At 38.1% G+C, this 17,036-nt stretch overlaps 1 pseudogene; it reads left to right on the top strand.

The window, feature by feature from the left end:
• Positions 1-6,843: 6,843 nt before the first annotated feature.
• The window catches only part of LOC103266440, a 22,129-nt pseudogene continuing 11,936 nt past the window's right edge, over positions 6,844-17,036 (top strand).

Here is a 17,036-nt window from a genome sequence, read left to right as displayed (position 1 = left end):
TTAAGGACATCTTGGCATAGGAGTATGTTTATAAACCCCACGCCAGGTCAAAGTCCGTGAGGACAATGAATCTTCACTGAGCCATCGCAACAGCGACCGTAAGGCAGGTTGGGGCCCACTCAAGATTCCATTGCCCAAAGATCTTGGAGCCACAAATACATTCACAGCACTTTCTCGCAGCACCTGCCTGGCCGCCCCGCCAAAAGGAATTTGAGACGCCTCTTAGCAATTGGTGGGTTGGTACAAACCCTCAGCCCCGACCAGCCTTATCACAAGGCTGGGGCGGCTTTCAGCCTAGGAGGTCCTCACGGTAACACAGGCTAGGATTCAATCAGATCCCTCGACTGATGTCTTGGGACCAGCATTCACTCACTCATTCATGCACTTTCAATCTGAGGTTAATACATTCCTGTTTTAAGTCCTGTCTGGACTTAAGACCTAACAGAGGGTCAAAATGCCCGAGGATGATCAATTCCTAGTCGACTACCAGTTTCCAATTTTCTAAACTGACTACCCCAGGGTTTCTTACCGAAGACGTCCTCCACAAGTGGTAGTCCTCACCTTCCTTGGGAACAGCACGGGCTCCCCGGAGTCAGAGGGGCCTCTGGCTTGTGAGGGGCGAGGGACCTGGAATTCCATTGGGTGCGCACTTCCCTGTTCGGTCCCGGGGCGTTGTCCCCGGAGTCCGCAGAGCAGTCAGGGCCTTAACGGGCCTTGGCGGTCAATCTAGCTCCAAAATGCTGCGGTATTTGTTAACTCCCACAGTCCAGAGATGAGCAGCACTCCTGGAATGTGAGGAGAACACAAGTTTATTTATGCTGGCAGGCCCAGGGGGCTCATTCCTAAGTCCTGGGGTCCCGCCTGCTTGTGAGCTTTGCCTTATACCTGGTTTACATTTCCGCGTACGTATAGTTTGTGTGCGTGCAGTATAGCTCAGGTGGTAGCAAGGGGCTTAAGCAAGCTATTTGCAGAAGCAGATATTGCAAGGAGAGAGGAAAAAATGGTTAGGCAGGGACCCCTTCCTCCCGACCATTGTTATGGCCCTTTTGGCTTCCTCCAGATGACCTGCCCGTTCAGTAGGTTCGTTCTTACCAGGTGTCTGACCGGCAGTTGGAATTTTGTCGCTAATGGCGAGTGCCAGTTCCGATGTCTCTTTGACCCTCTGGTTCTGCAGTTCTCCAAGTTGTCATCCTGTTGCTTTTCTAATGTCTCAGCAGGAAAAAAAAAAAAAAACTCAAAAGTTTAACTTTAATTGGCTATACATATGAAACTTTTGACCATTTCTCTGTCTGTAAGAGTCTGATGTAAAACCCTTTTACAGTGAACAGACCACGTGGGTGTGAAATGATGTGTCCCTACTTATTTCTAATTATGAACAGGCAAATTTGTTTGAAACACTTTATAAATTACTAAACTGCAGTCTTGGTTGTAAAGTGCGGACAGTTAGGTGAAAGTGATCAGGTCCCATTCTCACTGTGCTCACACAGAGTGCCCAATATTCCATTCATCCAAAAGAGATGTAACACACTTGGTAAAAGTGACTTAACTCTCTTCCCAAAAAGCTTTAGCAAGCCTGACATAACACATGCTGATATTATCTGACACTAATGCTTCAGCAAATGGTAAAATTGGAATTAAAATTTTACTAGAGCATTTGCAAGTTTGGTTGGCAAAGCAGATTAGAATGACAATGGACTGTTTTTCAGTTAGTTAGCAGGATTAATTAACATAATATCAATTAAGATTTAATTTGAGAGATTTGGCATAGAAAAAGAACAAACATGAACTTTAATATCTTTTTGTCCCAGCGACTTCCTTGAGAGGAGACCAGTAAAGCCTGCACCTGTGATGGAGAAGGGTGGGGGGAGGAGAGGAGGTGACCCCCGTAATTTGACTCGCTGCAGCTAGTAGGGGTTGCCAACTGGGGGTTATCAGGCAGTGGGGGAGGGAGAGAAGAGGGAGGCTGGAGATTAGGGTGGGGCATCACGGCCACTGTAGACGTCAGCTCCTCCTCTGTAGGTAAAGGTGGAGGGCAAGAAGGAAGAGCAGAAGGGGAAATTGATGGAGGGAGTGGCAAAAGCAGATCATAAGAGATGGAAGTTAAACCAGCTGCGTCAGCATTTAAGTTGTTAGAGGGAAGGGAAGTTGGAAGGAGATAAAGTAATCAAAGGAATTAGGAGTGTGCTACAGGAAGAACAAGGGGCCTGGGTGGTGCCATTTGGAAAACCTCAACCCTTTGCCCTCGTGGCAGCAATAGAGGTCAAGTTGAAGGAGAGTATCAGAAGCAAGAGACCCACCTTGGGCCCATCTCCTGGTTGCCTAGCCAGTATTGAGGTCGGGCTTAGGGCAGGTGCCCCTCTCTAGTGAGAGGGTCCTGAGACCTTTTGGAATGCATTTTGATGGTGGAGGTGCCCTGGAAGGGAGCGAGAAAGAGGGTGTTCTAAGGTTTGAGAGAGGACCAAGAGAGAGAAAGTCCATCTACTTTCTGAGTCCAGCGTCCCAGGCAGAGGAATAGTGGAATTAGCCTGTGTGTGTGAGAATGAGTGAGAGAGAGCATTCTCTGTCTCCTTGACCCATCGGAGACAGCACCTTAGCTATTGAGGGCCTCAGGCCCCAGTGCCAGGGATGCTTCAAACCACTCATTTGGGAAACTTGGTCAAGATTTCCTTAGAGGGCCCCGAGCCCCAGTAATGTGCTCCCAAATGGACTTAGAGAAAGAGAAAGGGTGGCCTCTCAGAGCTGTTCCTGGATCCTTTCCTGACCAGATAAACAATTGGACTCACCAGTGAAGATGTAGTTTCATACCAGAGAAGGCTAAAGTGGCAGGGAGAGATCCTTTCCATGTAGCTCACATGGGCAAAAGCCAAGCACCTGGTCTTTCTCCACAGAGAGACTCAGACTGAGAAAGAGAAGAGTGAGAGAGAGTAACAAATCTTGGTGGGAGAGAATGAGAGAGACCTAGAGAGCAGCAAATTTCAGCAGGACCTCCAAAAATGTTAGGTTACATTCCCAGTGGGTACCCCCAGAATGTTAAGTCAGGCCTGTTGGAGGTATAGGTGTCTGATATGTGACCCAGTGCCACATGAAAGATGCAAAGAATTGCACAGAAGTTAGATTGGAAAATCGACCTTTTGTTTCAAAATTGAGAACTGCTTTGTGTATTTCTTGTAGAGTCAGTTTTGTGGTGACAGATTCACTCCGTGTTTGTCTGAGAGAGACTTATTTTCTCTTCATTTATTAAATTAGTTTTGAAGGATACAAAATCTCTGGCTGACAATTATTTTGTTTGAGGAGATTAAAAATAGACTCCAGACTGTTCTGGCTTGTTAGGTTTCTGCTAAGAAGGCTGCTATTAATCTGATAGTTTAACCACAAGTTATTGCTGCTTTGTCTCACTTGTCTTAGAATTTTTTCTTTCACATTAACTTTGAATAAACTAATGACTATATTCCTTGAGGATGTCCTTTTTGCAATGCATCTTCCAGAGTTCACTGAACTTCGTACCTCTAAATATTTATATCTTTGATAAATTTCTCTCACATTCCCTCAACAGGTTTTTGAAACCTGTTGTTTTCTCTTCTTCCCCAGAAACACCTATAATTCTTATATTTGAACATTTTATATAAGCTCACATTTTTGGAGACTTTGTTCTGTTCTCTTGATTCTTTTTTCTTCTTTATTGTTGTCTGATTTAGTTCATTTGAAAGACTTATCATCAAGTTTTACAACCCTGTCTTGTATTGGTTCAGTCTACTGTTAAAACTTCCCACCGCACTTTGTACTTTGCTAAATGAGTCTTTCATTTCCAGAGCTTCAGATTAGTGTTTTGTTTTGTTTTAAGATTCTGCTTTGAGAATATTTTATCCATGCCTGGAATGGTGCTTGCAGGGGATCCAGTGATATAAAGGTGCAAGGGTTGAATTCTAAGGAGAATTGGTCACTGACATCTTTCCAGGGCCCTCTGGAGAAGCTGATATCTAAATCTATAGACTAGACTGGAAGATATGCAATGCCATAAACTTTCTTCTAATCTCTTGTGGTAGGGTGGCGATGTTGGGCAGAGCTGAGTTGAGTTAACCAGTACTCTAGTTACCCAGTGGCATGCACCAGTTCTAACTGGTTTGGCAGGAGAAGTACAGAGCCTTCATAGGATTTTCTTGTTTGAATGCAAGCTTGGTGTTGTAACTATCTCAGTTGACAATGGTGACAATGCTGTACTGGCCATAGGCATGGGCTCGAGGCCTTCCGATTGGTGGAAGTGGCTTGGGTAATGGTGTTAGCTGAGGTCTGAAACAGACTTTCCTAAGGCTTATACTATTGTCTCAGATGTTGTAATAGGCTTTGCCAGTAGACCTCCAGCACTTGGGGTAAATGAAACATCAAAGCTTCCTGTTTCTGCCTGCCCTGGGAGCTGGCAGCAGACTCTGGACTACAGGGGTCAACTTCTTAAAATGGCTCAGTTGGAATGAGCCTAAATGGTTGCACAACTTTTTGTGGGTATGGCAGCATGTAGAAGACCAGCATCCAAGCCAATTACTATGTTGGATTGGAGTCTCTCGAGGCTTGAGAAACCTTTTAAGTCTGTGGCAGGAGCACCAAGTTCCTTATTTCCCACACTAGCCATTTTCCCAAATCCAGAGGTTATTCTCTTCTCTGACTTTTTTTTTAACAAAATTCAAAGTCAACAAGAAAATTGTAATTATGCATGCACCCTTATCTCAGCACTTCCTCTTTCATGTACATCCTCAAAAGAAATGTATAAATATGTTGATCTGATGACATATGCAAAAATATTTGTACAAGAATTATTAATATTGCCTACTTTGGTCAGCTAGTAAGTTTGTAGACATATTATTAAATTTTTAGAACCAAATAGTAATAATCTTCCAATCTTTACAAACTGACTGTGTTTGAGATACTTGGTTAAAGTTCCGCCAGGCCATTTACAATTCTGTTTAGCTACTGCATTCTGCTTGCATGGTGCTAAGGGTCATCCAGAGGTGAAAAGCTTGGGATCTTCTCAGGGCATTTCTGAACAAGTGTCTGCCCCTGGACATGTGCACTGTCGTCTAGATGTAGGGTCTTTTTAAAACCCTTATTTCCTCATATATCTCCTTCTCAATCCTCCCATTCATGCTACTTCTTGTGATTATTGCTCCAAGATTATTATCTTTTGCCTTAGAATTTGAGTTAGTACATTTACCTTTAAATTCTATCAAGTGAATCTGGGAAAGTCACTTTTACTTACAAATATTTAACAGATTAATGAATTTTCATGCACACACAGAGAAAGACACACAGAGAGAGAGACAACAAAAAGCTTCATCTATTCTAAATAAAATGCATATAGATAGAGGAATTCATTATTTTTTAAATATAATTGGTCACAGACAATCAGGCTCACTAAAAAACATACAGTTTTTTAATTGCATTAAATTTATAGAAAATATCAGGAAAAATGAACCACTTATTATAGACATGACTAGAAAATATTTTCTATAAAGTCTCCATAAAAATCATACACCTTAGAGGCCCAATAGATCCTTGAGCCTATGCAACTCTGCCATTGTAATATAAAAGCAGCCATAGAAAACAGTTTAAAAATGTGAGTGCCTGTGATGTTTTAGAAAATAAAATAATTAAAATCAGCAAACCTTTACCTAGACTAAGAAAAAATGAGAGATGACTCAATTTAATAAAGCCAGACATGAAAACAAGACATAAGAACTGAGACAATAGAAATATCAGGGATCATTAGAGATTCTTATGCCAAATCGTATGCCAACAATTTGGAAAGACAAGAAGAAATGAATAAATACATGGACCCAGACCATTTGCCAAAATTAAACCATGAAGTAATGGAAAAACAGAACAAATTAATACCAATTTGGCATCAATGTCATAATAAAAAACTACCATCTAAAAAAAGCCCAAGACCTAGTGACTTCCAATAAAACTTTATTTGAAAAATAATCAGGCAATGATTGAAAATAGTAGAGTAGGAAACTCTGAAGTTCCATCCTTTTGCCAATTTTCCAAAACAATTAATCCTCTGAAAATTAAAGCAGAAGAAAAAAACTACCAAAATTTTCAATTAACCCCTTATATTTAAATTACTCAAAGACATTGCAAAAAATACGTATATAACAGATCACTATCTCTTATGATTGTAGACACAGATATCTTCCAAGTACACTAACAAATGAAATCCAGGACATGTAAAAGGATTACACATCATAAACAAGTCAAATTTATACTATACATGCAGTATTGCTTTAACATCTAAGAAAAAACAATATAATATACTATGTCATTAGAATCAAGAGCAAAACCTGCATATTCATATCAATAAATGCATCTTAAAGACTAAAGTGTACATGGAGTTTTGGGTTTTTTTAATTTGGGAGATTAAATTGATGTGGTGGATGCAAGATTCTGTGAATATACCAGGGAACATTGAAGTTTTTTTCAATATTTTAATAATTAGTAAATTTTAGTATATGTAAATTATATGTCAACAAACTTTTACAAAAAAATATTTCTTGAACCAAGATATTAAAGAAATAATGATTAAGAGAGGTGACTTGTCTTTGCATATTTTTTAGCTAAGTGATAGCACTTATAAGCCTAAAAGAAACAATAAACATAACTGTGTAAATAGGAAGTCATCTAACTTTTATTTCTCTCCTTGCCATCCACCTGCTCAAACTGTCTGTGTAATAAATATATTTACTTCAAAGTTTAATAGTTATATTTTAGCTTGATTGATTTATCCTTGGATATAAGCATGAGAAATAGCAGAAAAGAACAGTAAATGGAAAGGAGGCATTGTGCTGCACCAGGATGTCTATGAAATTGGTTTCAGTTGTTCTGCTGATACAGCTGAGTAGTTACTTTAGCTCTAGGAGTTGTGGAAAGGTGCTTGTGTGGCCCACATACTATAGCCATTGGTTGAATATAAAGGCAATCCTGAATGAACTTATCTGGAGAGGTCATGAGGTGACTGTATTGGCATCTTCAGTTCCCATTCTTGTTTATTCCAATAAAACATCTACAATTAAATTTGAAGTTTATCCCACATCTTTGACTGAAGATGATATTGTGGGTCTTATAGTGAAAGAGATCAAAGATGTATGTATGATCTTCCAAAATTTACATTTTTGTCATATTTTTCACAAGTAAAAGAAATCTTTGGAAATTGACTGAGAAATCCCTGTAGAGCTGTAGTTTTCAACAAGAAAGTTATGGAAAAACTACAAGATTCAAAGTTTGATATCATCCTTGCTGATGCCATCAGTCCCTGTGGTGAGCTACCGGCTGAGTTACTTAGAATACCCTTTGTGTACAGTCGGTTTCTCTCCTGGTTACACATTTGAGAAGTATAGTGGAGGACTTCTGCTCCCTCTTTCCCATGTTCCTATTGTTCTGTCAGAATAAAATGACCAAATGACATTCATGGAAAGGATTAAAAATATTCAAGTATTTGATATGCAGAAATGGGATCAGTTATACAATGAAGTACTAGGCAAGTCATATTTGCAATTGGTGGTTATTGAGTCCTATTCTTTCTTGGGCCTTTGAAAGAGAGATTGTATGACTATAAAGTTAGAGGAGTGAGATTTTTAAAAGTAATTTGATGGAATAAAAATACAAGATGATCTATCATTCTCACAAATAGAATGGAAAGCAGACATTATACTCAATTAGAGCCCTGTGGTCATCACTCAAACAGGACACCTTACTAAGTCACAAATCTGCAAATTAAAGTATTTATGATTTCTTTAAACAATCACATATGCATTTTACTACAAGTTTTGTTTTTAAAAACATCAATAGGCACATCAAGAAACATCTTCAGAAGGCAGACATATCAGTTAAAAAGTTATTTCCAGAGAAACAAAGTAGGCACAGTTTCTGCTCCAATACACCTTAATTACACCTTGAAACCTAGAATAGAAGCAAGTAAAAAAAAAAAAAGTCTCACAAGTGTTATAAGTCCACAATGATAAGAGAACATCCAGAAGTGATTCCAAAGTCATTAACAATTACAATGAGCTTTAAACCATGTGCAGAAATAGGTGAAAGGACAAGGAGGCAAGGAACACACAAAAAGAAAAGCAGGTAGAGAAGTAAGGATGGGTCCCAAGACTCCATGTTTTGTTTGCAGGAAAAGGCTGAGTATAGAGGGAGATGACACTGGAGAGAAAAGTTAAAGCCAGATACTTGCAAGAAGTTTGAGCACATACTAAATGCATTGAGAAGCTACTGAATAGAGTTAAATAATAGAGAAATATAATCGATTTTTGTTGAAAACAAAAAACAAAAAAAAAACCCTCCTGAGGACCAGACTGGAAAGAGCAGACCATTTAAGAAATTCTACATAAGTTCAGCCACAGATGATGAAAAGTGGAGTAGAATGTTGATAGAGATAAATATATCTGCTGTTACCATAATAGCAACAGCTTCATATTGTGGTGTGTGAATAAAATAGTTAATACAAATAAAACATTCAGAATGTCTCTGGCACATCGTGATCCAGAAATATTATTAATATTATAATTATTGTTGTTTTTGTTATTATTAGTAATTCTATCAAGTAATTAACATATGTCAGTCACTTGAGATGTAATTACTCATTGAATAGGCACTGATTTGCCAAAATATTAAGATTATATTCTCTAGAAAAGTCCTAGGTAAAATACTGTGTAAATTTGTTTAAATGTAAATGTTTAAGTTTTGGCAGTAAGATGAGCTACTTGAACTGATACAATTTTATTAAAAGAGATGAGGCTCTTTATCAATATTCTAGATTAAAAGAAAAACCACTCCTCAGCAACATAAATGTGTGGCCCCAAAATATTTGCAGCCAAACCCAATGTCTACTTGTTTTAACTCTAGCATTTAAACCAACCATTACTGAGATTCCAGAGTTTTAGTAGAGCATAAAAGGGATGGTTTACCTTATTACAGAAGATGTTTTCTGCCTAATGACAAACATATAAAACCTCAGTAAAGCTTCTTTGTTGAATCCTGGGTCTCAACCACATAACTGCCCATAGAAAATGTGCATTGCATATGTAATAAAAATTAAATAATTTCTACCACTTGAACTGAAAACCACCCTTATATTTGAATTACAAAAGAATTCTGTCAGCATATAGGAAAATATTCCTTATGAAGGAACACAAGAATCTAATATATTTTACTTTAGTATCATACTTTTATGACATAAATAGAATTCTTTACTACATTATTGCAAAAATCTCTTAAGAAAGGTTTTGCCTACCTTCTTATTAGCAACAACATACAACCGAAATTTTATTCAAGAGATTAAAGCCCAATATTTACGTCTAATGCAAATTGTTTACATTGTATGTATATGATAACTTTCACAAGGAATAAAAGCAGAGGTAAGATTAATAAAAATTCTATGTAACTGAACCCTATCTTGAAAAAGTTTCAGCCAGGCTCGGTGGCTCAGCCTGTAATCCCACGCCTTTGGGAGGCTGAGGTGAGTGGATTGCCTGAGCCCGCGGGTTCGAGACCCGCCTGGGCAGCGAGACTTCATCTCTACAATAAATCAAAAAATCAGCTGGGCTGGTAGCGGGCGCCTGTAATTCTGGCTACTTGGAAGGCTGAGGCGGAAGGATCGCTGGAGCCCAGCAGGTCGAGGCTGCGGTGGCCGGGAGCGGCCATTGCACTCCAGGCTGGGCGACAGAGTGAGACTCCAACTCAAAAAAAAGAAAAAGTTTCACATTCACATCAAGGGAAAGTGATAGGGCCACTAGGAAAGTAGATAAGAGAATGAAGACAAAGGGAAGAATGACTAGTAACACAATAGGGATAATTACTAATACACACTGTTGCCATTAACTTACAGAAGGAAGATTTGAATCCAAGTCCGTAGTTTGTGAAATTTCCTCTTCTAGTTCTTTACTTTATAAAATAAATGTTACCCCAAGTTGCTTGCTTGTCTATTAAATATTAGATCCTCAGATGATGTCTGCATATTTTAAAAGAATTAAACACTTGGCAAAATGTACCAAGTGTTTTAAAAATGCACATAGTCTCCCGCGCCTTTGGGAGGCTGAGGTGAGTGAATTGCCTGAGCCTGCGGGTTCGAGACCTGCCTGGGCAACTTGGCGAGCCCTCATCTCTACAATAAATCAAAAATCAGCCGGGCATGGTAGCGCGCGTCTGTAGTTCCAGCTACTTGGAAGGCTGAGGCGGAAGGATTGCCGGAGCCCAGCAGGTCGAGGCTGCAGTGGCCGGGAGCGGCAACTACACTCCAGTCTGGGTGACAGAGTGAGACTCCAACTCAAAAAAAAAAAAAAAAAGCACATAGTCATTGCCTTCTTAATATAGGTATATGTACCTATACAGAGAAAAACATAAATCAAGATGGCATAATTCAATATTTGTGATGATATTCATAAAACAAGCATCAGAATAATTCTAACATATTAAGAAATGATTACAAACTTGTACTTTAGCTGGGCTCAGTGGCTCATCCTGTAATTTTGCGCTTTGGGAGGCCGAGGTAAGTGGATTGACTGAGCCCGCAGGTCCGAGACCTTGCCTGGGCAACTTGGAGAGACCTCATCTCTACAAAAAATCAAAAAATTAGCTGGGCGTGATAGCACGCGCCTGTAGTTCCAGTTACTTGGAAGGCTGAGGCAGAAGGATTGCTGGAGTCCAGCAGGTTGAGGCTGCAGTGGCCGGGAGCGTGCCACCACACTCCAGTCTGGGCGACAGTGAGACTCCAACTCAAAAAAAAAAAAAACTTGTTCTTTGTGCATACATCATTATCACAGTCATTTCTTCAAATATGTTTAATTACTGTCATTCATAATGCAAGTTTAGTTGGTAACTGAGGGGTAAAATGATGAGAAGAATAAGATCACGGTTTTTGGTAGGATGAAAACATACAAACAATAAGATTAAAATGTTCTATGCAGGCCATTACCAGGCCATTGTGGCCATTACCTTGCTAAGATGGTGTGGCCATGTGCTCTTTGACCTATGGTCCTGCCATGTTTTCTTAAGCTTTAGCCCTGTCCCCTGCTTGAGAAGGTGAATCCTCGCTCTTGTTCTCTGTCCAATTTACTTTCTAAATGAACTGCATTTTCTTATCTAAAAAAAAAAAAGCAATTTTCTAAACAGATGTCAGATGAGTACATTGACTTACATAAACAAAATAAAAATTGTATGGAAAGCACACAATTTTATTTTTTTAATTTTTTATTTTAAAGATGTTGGATACAATTCAGGGTTAGGCATACAAATGTTCATTATACAGGTACCCTTGTTGATGAGGTGTGCCCCCCTCCCCCTCCCCCGGCAGTTTTCCACTACTGGCAATCCCTTCTTATAGTATTATGATAGTTGTTCAAGGTTCACTTATGAGTGAGAATATGTGGTACTCAGTTCTTTGTTTCTTTGATAGATCACTGAGCATTATAGACTCTGAGTCCGTCCAAGTGGAAAGCACACAAATTTTAAATCAGGAAATCCTCTAGTCAGAGAATAAAAGTGAGATTTACTCTCATTTCAAAAATGTTCCTGCTTCTACAAAATTTCTTAGATTCATCTTGTATTACCTTCTAAAGATGTCTAAAGAACAAGATCAGTGATGAATCTTTAAACAGAGGGTACAGTATTTCAATACTATGTTGATGAAAAAAGCTCTGAGCAGCTAACCCTGTGATGAAACAATGAACACAAGTTATATTAAATGTGACTGCAGACATCTGGGTTCATTACCTAGATGTTTCATGGATTTACTTGAGTAGTAATACAATTACTGTCATATAAAACATAATGTCATAAAGTTCAAATTACATATTGACAATACCTGGCAATATGTGATATGCACAGTCAAATTTTGAAATCATCTTCCTTTTTTAGTAATAGTTTTAAATTAAAGTTTTACCCCAGTGATTAGTATATGAAAGTATGCATGTTTTGTTGGAAAGGGTAAGTCATCATTTTACAACAAAAAGAAACAAATAATAAATTTAAAACAAAAGAGTAATGATAACAAAATATGAGTATACAGTTTTGAAATTATATTCAGGAAACTTTTGTCTCTACATATCTTAATTTTGTGGGTGAATACATTATCAATGTGGAATTATGAAATATATTTAAATTTAAAACTGGAACCAATCAGGATGCACAACTTAGAATGATTGTTCGTTCCAAGCAAACACATTCACCAGGGGCTTTTTATCATATTAGTAACTCAAAAGAGTGACCCTATCTCCAAATAAACCTCCACCACCGTGGTACAAAAGCTTCCTGTTGGACACAGAAAAGTGCTGAGGAGAGTCCCTCACAGCAAGTTATAAGTAGAACATCACTTTAACAATGTGGCTTCAAGGTAAAATATGTCACACCTAAACAATGACCTAAGAAATATGATCAATCAGTTTTGTAATTCTTCATTATAAAAATGACTCTCAATTCTATTCCATTGGTCTATATTCCTGTTCCTGTACCAATACCAAACTGTTTTGATTATTGTAGCTTTATAGTAAAGTTTGAAGTTTGGTAATGTGATACCATCTGCTTTGCTTTTTTTTTTTTTTTTTTTGCTGAGGATTATTCTGGCTATTCTTGATCGTTTGTGTTTCCATATGAATTCCTGTGTTGTTTTTTCTAGGCCTGAGAAGAATGTTGCTGGTAATTTGATGGGTATTGCATTAACTCTGTAGATTGCCTCAGGTAGAATGGACATCTTCACAATGTTGATTCTTCCAATCCACGAGCATGGAATATTTTTCCACTTGTTTGTGTCATCTTTGATTTCTTTGAGCAGTGTTTTGTAGTTTTCATTATAAAGGTCTTTCAGGTTTCTAGTTAGGAAGATGCCAAGGTATTTCATTTTTTTTGTGGCTATTGTGAATGGAATTGTGCTTTTTATTTGAGTTTCTGTTTGCTTATTATTGGTGTAAAGAAATGCGACTGTCTTTTGCACATTCATTTTATATCCTGATGCTTTGCCAAAGTCCTTTATCAGTGTAAGGAGGTTTTTGACAGATTCTCTTGGGTTTTCAAGGTACACAATCATGTCATCTGCAAAGAGAGATAGCTTGACTTCCTCTTTTCCTATTTGAATACCCCTGATTGCCTTCTCTTCTCTGATTGCTCTAGCCAGGACTTCCAATACTATATTGAACAGGAGGGGTGAGAGTGGGCATCCTTGTCTTGTTCCGGTTTTCAGGGGAAATGGTTCCAGTTTTTGTCCATTTAGGAGTATGCTGAATGTGGGTTTCTCATAGATGGCTTTTACTATTTTGAGGTATGTTCCCCGTATGCCTAGAGGTTCGAGGGTTTTTATCAAGAAGGCGTGCTGGATTTTATCAAAAGGTTTTTCTGCATCTAATGATATAATCATGTGGTTTTTGTTTTGACATCTGTTGATGTATTTAATTACATTTATGGTTTTATGAATGTTGAACCAGCCTTGCATCCCAGGGATGAAGCCTACTTGTTCATGATGGATGATTTTTGAGATGTGTTGTTGAAGCTGGTTCACTAGGATCTTGTTGAGAATTTTGGCATCTATGTTCATCAAAGATATTGGCCTGTTGTTCTCTTTCTTTGTTGGGTCTTTACCTGGCTTGGGTATCAATGTGATGTTGGTATCGTAAAATAATTTGGAGAGAGTTCCATCTTTCTCAATCACCTGGAATACCTTCAGTAAGATTGGTATAAGCTCCTCCTTAAATGTCTTGTAGAATTCTGCTGGAACTCTAAATGGATCAGAGACCTAAATGTAAAACCTCAAACCATAAGAACCTTAGAAAATGAAGGACATACCCTCATGGAAATTGGAACTGAAATCCAATTCCTGAACAAAACCCAAAACACACAGGCCATAAGAGAGAAGATAGACAAGTGGGACCTCATTTAACTGACAAGCTTCTGCAAAGCCAAAGAAATGATCAAGAGAGCAGGCAGGCAGCCTACAGACTGGGAAAAAGTATTTGCCAACTCCAGGTCTGACAAAGGATCTTGGATCTACAAACATCTTGGATCTACAAGGAACTCAAACACGCTGAAAAAGAAAAAAAACAAAACAACCCCATTATAAAGTGGGCAAAAGATATGAACAGACACTTCTCAAAGGAAGACATCCGAGCAGCCAACAGACACATGAAAAAATACTCAGCCTTACTAATCTTCAGGGAGATGCAAATCAAAACCACACTGAGATACCACCTAACTCCAGTCAGAATGGCAATTATCAGTAATTCAAAAAGTAACAGTTGTTGGAGAGGGTGTGGCAAAAAGGGAACACTTCTACATTGTTGGTGGGAGTGCAAACTAGTGCAACCTCTGTGGAAAACAGTATGGAGATTCCTAAAAGCTCTAAATATTGACCTCCCATATGACCACGCAATCCCCCTACTGGGAATATACCCTGAAGAACTCAAATCACTCTACAGAAAAGATACCTGCACACGTATGTTTATCACAGCACTGTTCACAATAGCAAGAACCTGGAACCAACCATGCTGCCCATCAAAAGAGGACTGGATTAAAAAAATGTGGTACATATACCTGATGGAATACTACGCAGCCATAAAAAAAAAACAAAATCATGAATTTTGCAGCAACCTGGATGGAACTAGAGTCTATAATACTGAGTGATCGCTCACAGAAACAAAGATATGAGTATCACATGTTCTCACTCATATAGTGGACCTTGAACATCCAACGTAATACTATAAGAAAATGACTGACAGTGGTGGGAAACTATGTGGGGAGGGGAAGGGAGATAGGATTAATGGTATTAAATATTTGTCTGGGGATGGGGAGACACCTCTTATCAACAAGGGTGCCTGAACAAAGTATATTTGTATACCTAACGCTTAACTGTACCCCATAATATCATTAAAAAATTGATTAAAATAAATATTTTTTTAAAAAATAAAAAAAAATGACTCTGAACAATAATTTATTGAAATTCCAAGTCATGATACAAAACTTCAGAGAGTGTCAGCTTTTCAGGTGGGTTTTTTTTTTAAGGGAAAAGACTGGAAAATTCTGATAAACTTTACGTAAGGTATAAAGAATTATAGAGCTAAAGAAGTACAGAGATAAAATATAAAATCATCCCACCAGAAGAAACTTATCCTCAGTGCTTATAGTTAGAGAATGGGTCCAATGACTTCAAAGTAAAAAAAATATATATATATATGGAAAAAATGCCTGGAACAAACACAAAGCATTTAATAGACCTACAGTGATATAAAATTAAAGTCAAGTGATGCCACCTTCCAAGACCCTAAATTAGTAATTATATATTATAAATTTAAAATCTGAGTTTAATACTTTCTACCATTATCTTCTTTGACTACAGTGTAATGGCTCTGTTTCATTTCTTTCTTTCACACACATGTATTAATGCACATTTACACACACACGTTTACACAAATATGCACAATAGAGGCCATTTATCTCATACTAGAAATTTCCTTGCAAACAAATTGAGTGATTAAGTCAGTTTCCATACATTCATTATTCCAAAAATTTTTATAATACTTGATTTTCTACCATTAGTTGACTGTAGCAATGTTTTCAATAGTGTTTGCAGTGCTGATTCTTTTTTGTGATGGAGCAAAATTTTTGTCATAGGAAATGGATGAATTTGTCCAGAGCTCTAGAGAAAATGGTATGGTGGTGTTTTCTCTGGGGTCAATAGTCAGAGACCTGACAGAAGAAAGGGTCAATGTAATTGCTTCAGCCCTTGCCCAGATCCCACAAATGCTTAGAAAAAGTGCATCAATGGTGGACAACCACTGAATATATCTGTTAAACTCTATAAAGTTTACAAGTATAAAAGTTTTCTGCCAAAATGTATATTGCTAGGATAGCTCTAATTATCTTAGACATCAGTTCGAAATCACAAACATTTATAGAAGATGTTGAAATATAATCACTTTGGCATTAACATTGTAACCAGAAAGAAATATACTTAAAATGTGCAGATGAGTTTCTGCTGTTACCATGGTATTGCTGGCAAGTACACAAAAATCACCAAATTCTGCCCTGTCATTAGCACCTTTTCTTTACAAGATCCTGAGGACACTGTATAAACTACAGATATTATCAGAAAGGAGTTACATTTTAATGAATAACTGCACTATCACAATAACAATAAGTAGATCATAAAGTCTGAAATGCATCATGCAGTGTAGACTTGTCATGTAATCCAGTCTCTTGCACTTCCTGTATGTTGTAGAATAGGTCTATTTGTGTGTTTAGGATGCAATTCAGATAATAGAAGACCTGGGCTGACAAAACACTAGTCCATATATTCACCTAAGCTTGTAGATTTAGAGAAAGAGTAAAAACTTGCCTACCCTGCTGTACTGGGCTCTGTTAATGTCTTAAGCAGTAAGATGTAATAGAAAGGGTGAATTGGGTCTTGCCCCTAGAGTAGACACTTGGCATTATAAAGTGTGGCCTCACAATGACTCTGCTCCAACCATCAGGTGAAGACCTCCTCCATATAGAGAAAGGAAAAGGGAGTATAGGGAGGCAAGCCAAAGGCAGCCAGGCATGGAAAGAGGTTCAAATTTTCCCCTCCATAAGATATACTAGGAACTTACTTTCTAATATATAGACTACATCTGCAGTCTATATGCTGTCAATGATTTGTACTAAATCATGTGTTAATGACCAGTTAAGTAACATTTAGCAAAATACATTTTTTATCCTTTTTTAAAGTAACTATATTGTTATTCATGAATTGCTAACTGGTTCTTTTCTTCTTAATCGAGAGAATTTCCAAAACTAGCAATATTAACTTGTTTTGGCCTAAAACTGGAAGCTACTTTACACACACAGCAAATAGAGGGCAAACATTTGCAAATTTTACTCCATTCTATTTTTTAAAAGTCCTAGCCGGGCTCGGTGGCTCAGCCTGTAATCCCGCGCCTTTGGGAGGCTGAGGTGACTGGATTGCCTGAGCCCGCGGGTTCGAGACCCACCTGGCAGCGAGACCTCATCTCTACATATATCAA

This window comes from Carlito syrichta, unplaced genomic scaffold, assembly GCF_000164805.1.
Source record: "Carlito syrichta isolate Samal-C Ts95f unplaced genomic scaffold, Tarsius_syrichta-2.0.1 Scaffold307184, whole genome shotgun sequence".
In the NCBI taxonomy this organism is placed as follows: domain Eukaryota; kingdom Metazoa; phylum Chordata; class Mammalia; order Primates; family Tarsiidae; genus Carlito; species Carlito syrichta.
This window is presented reverse-complemented; position numbering and strand designations above follow the sequence as displayed.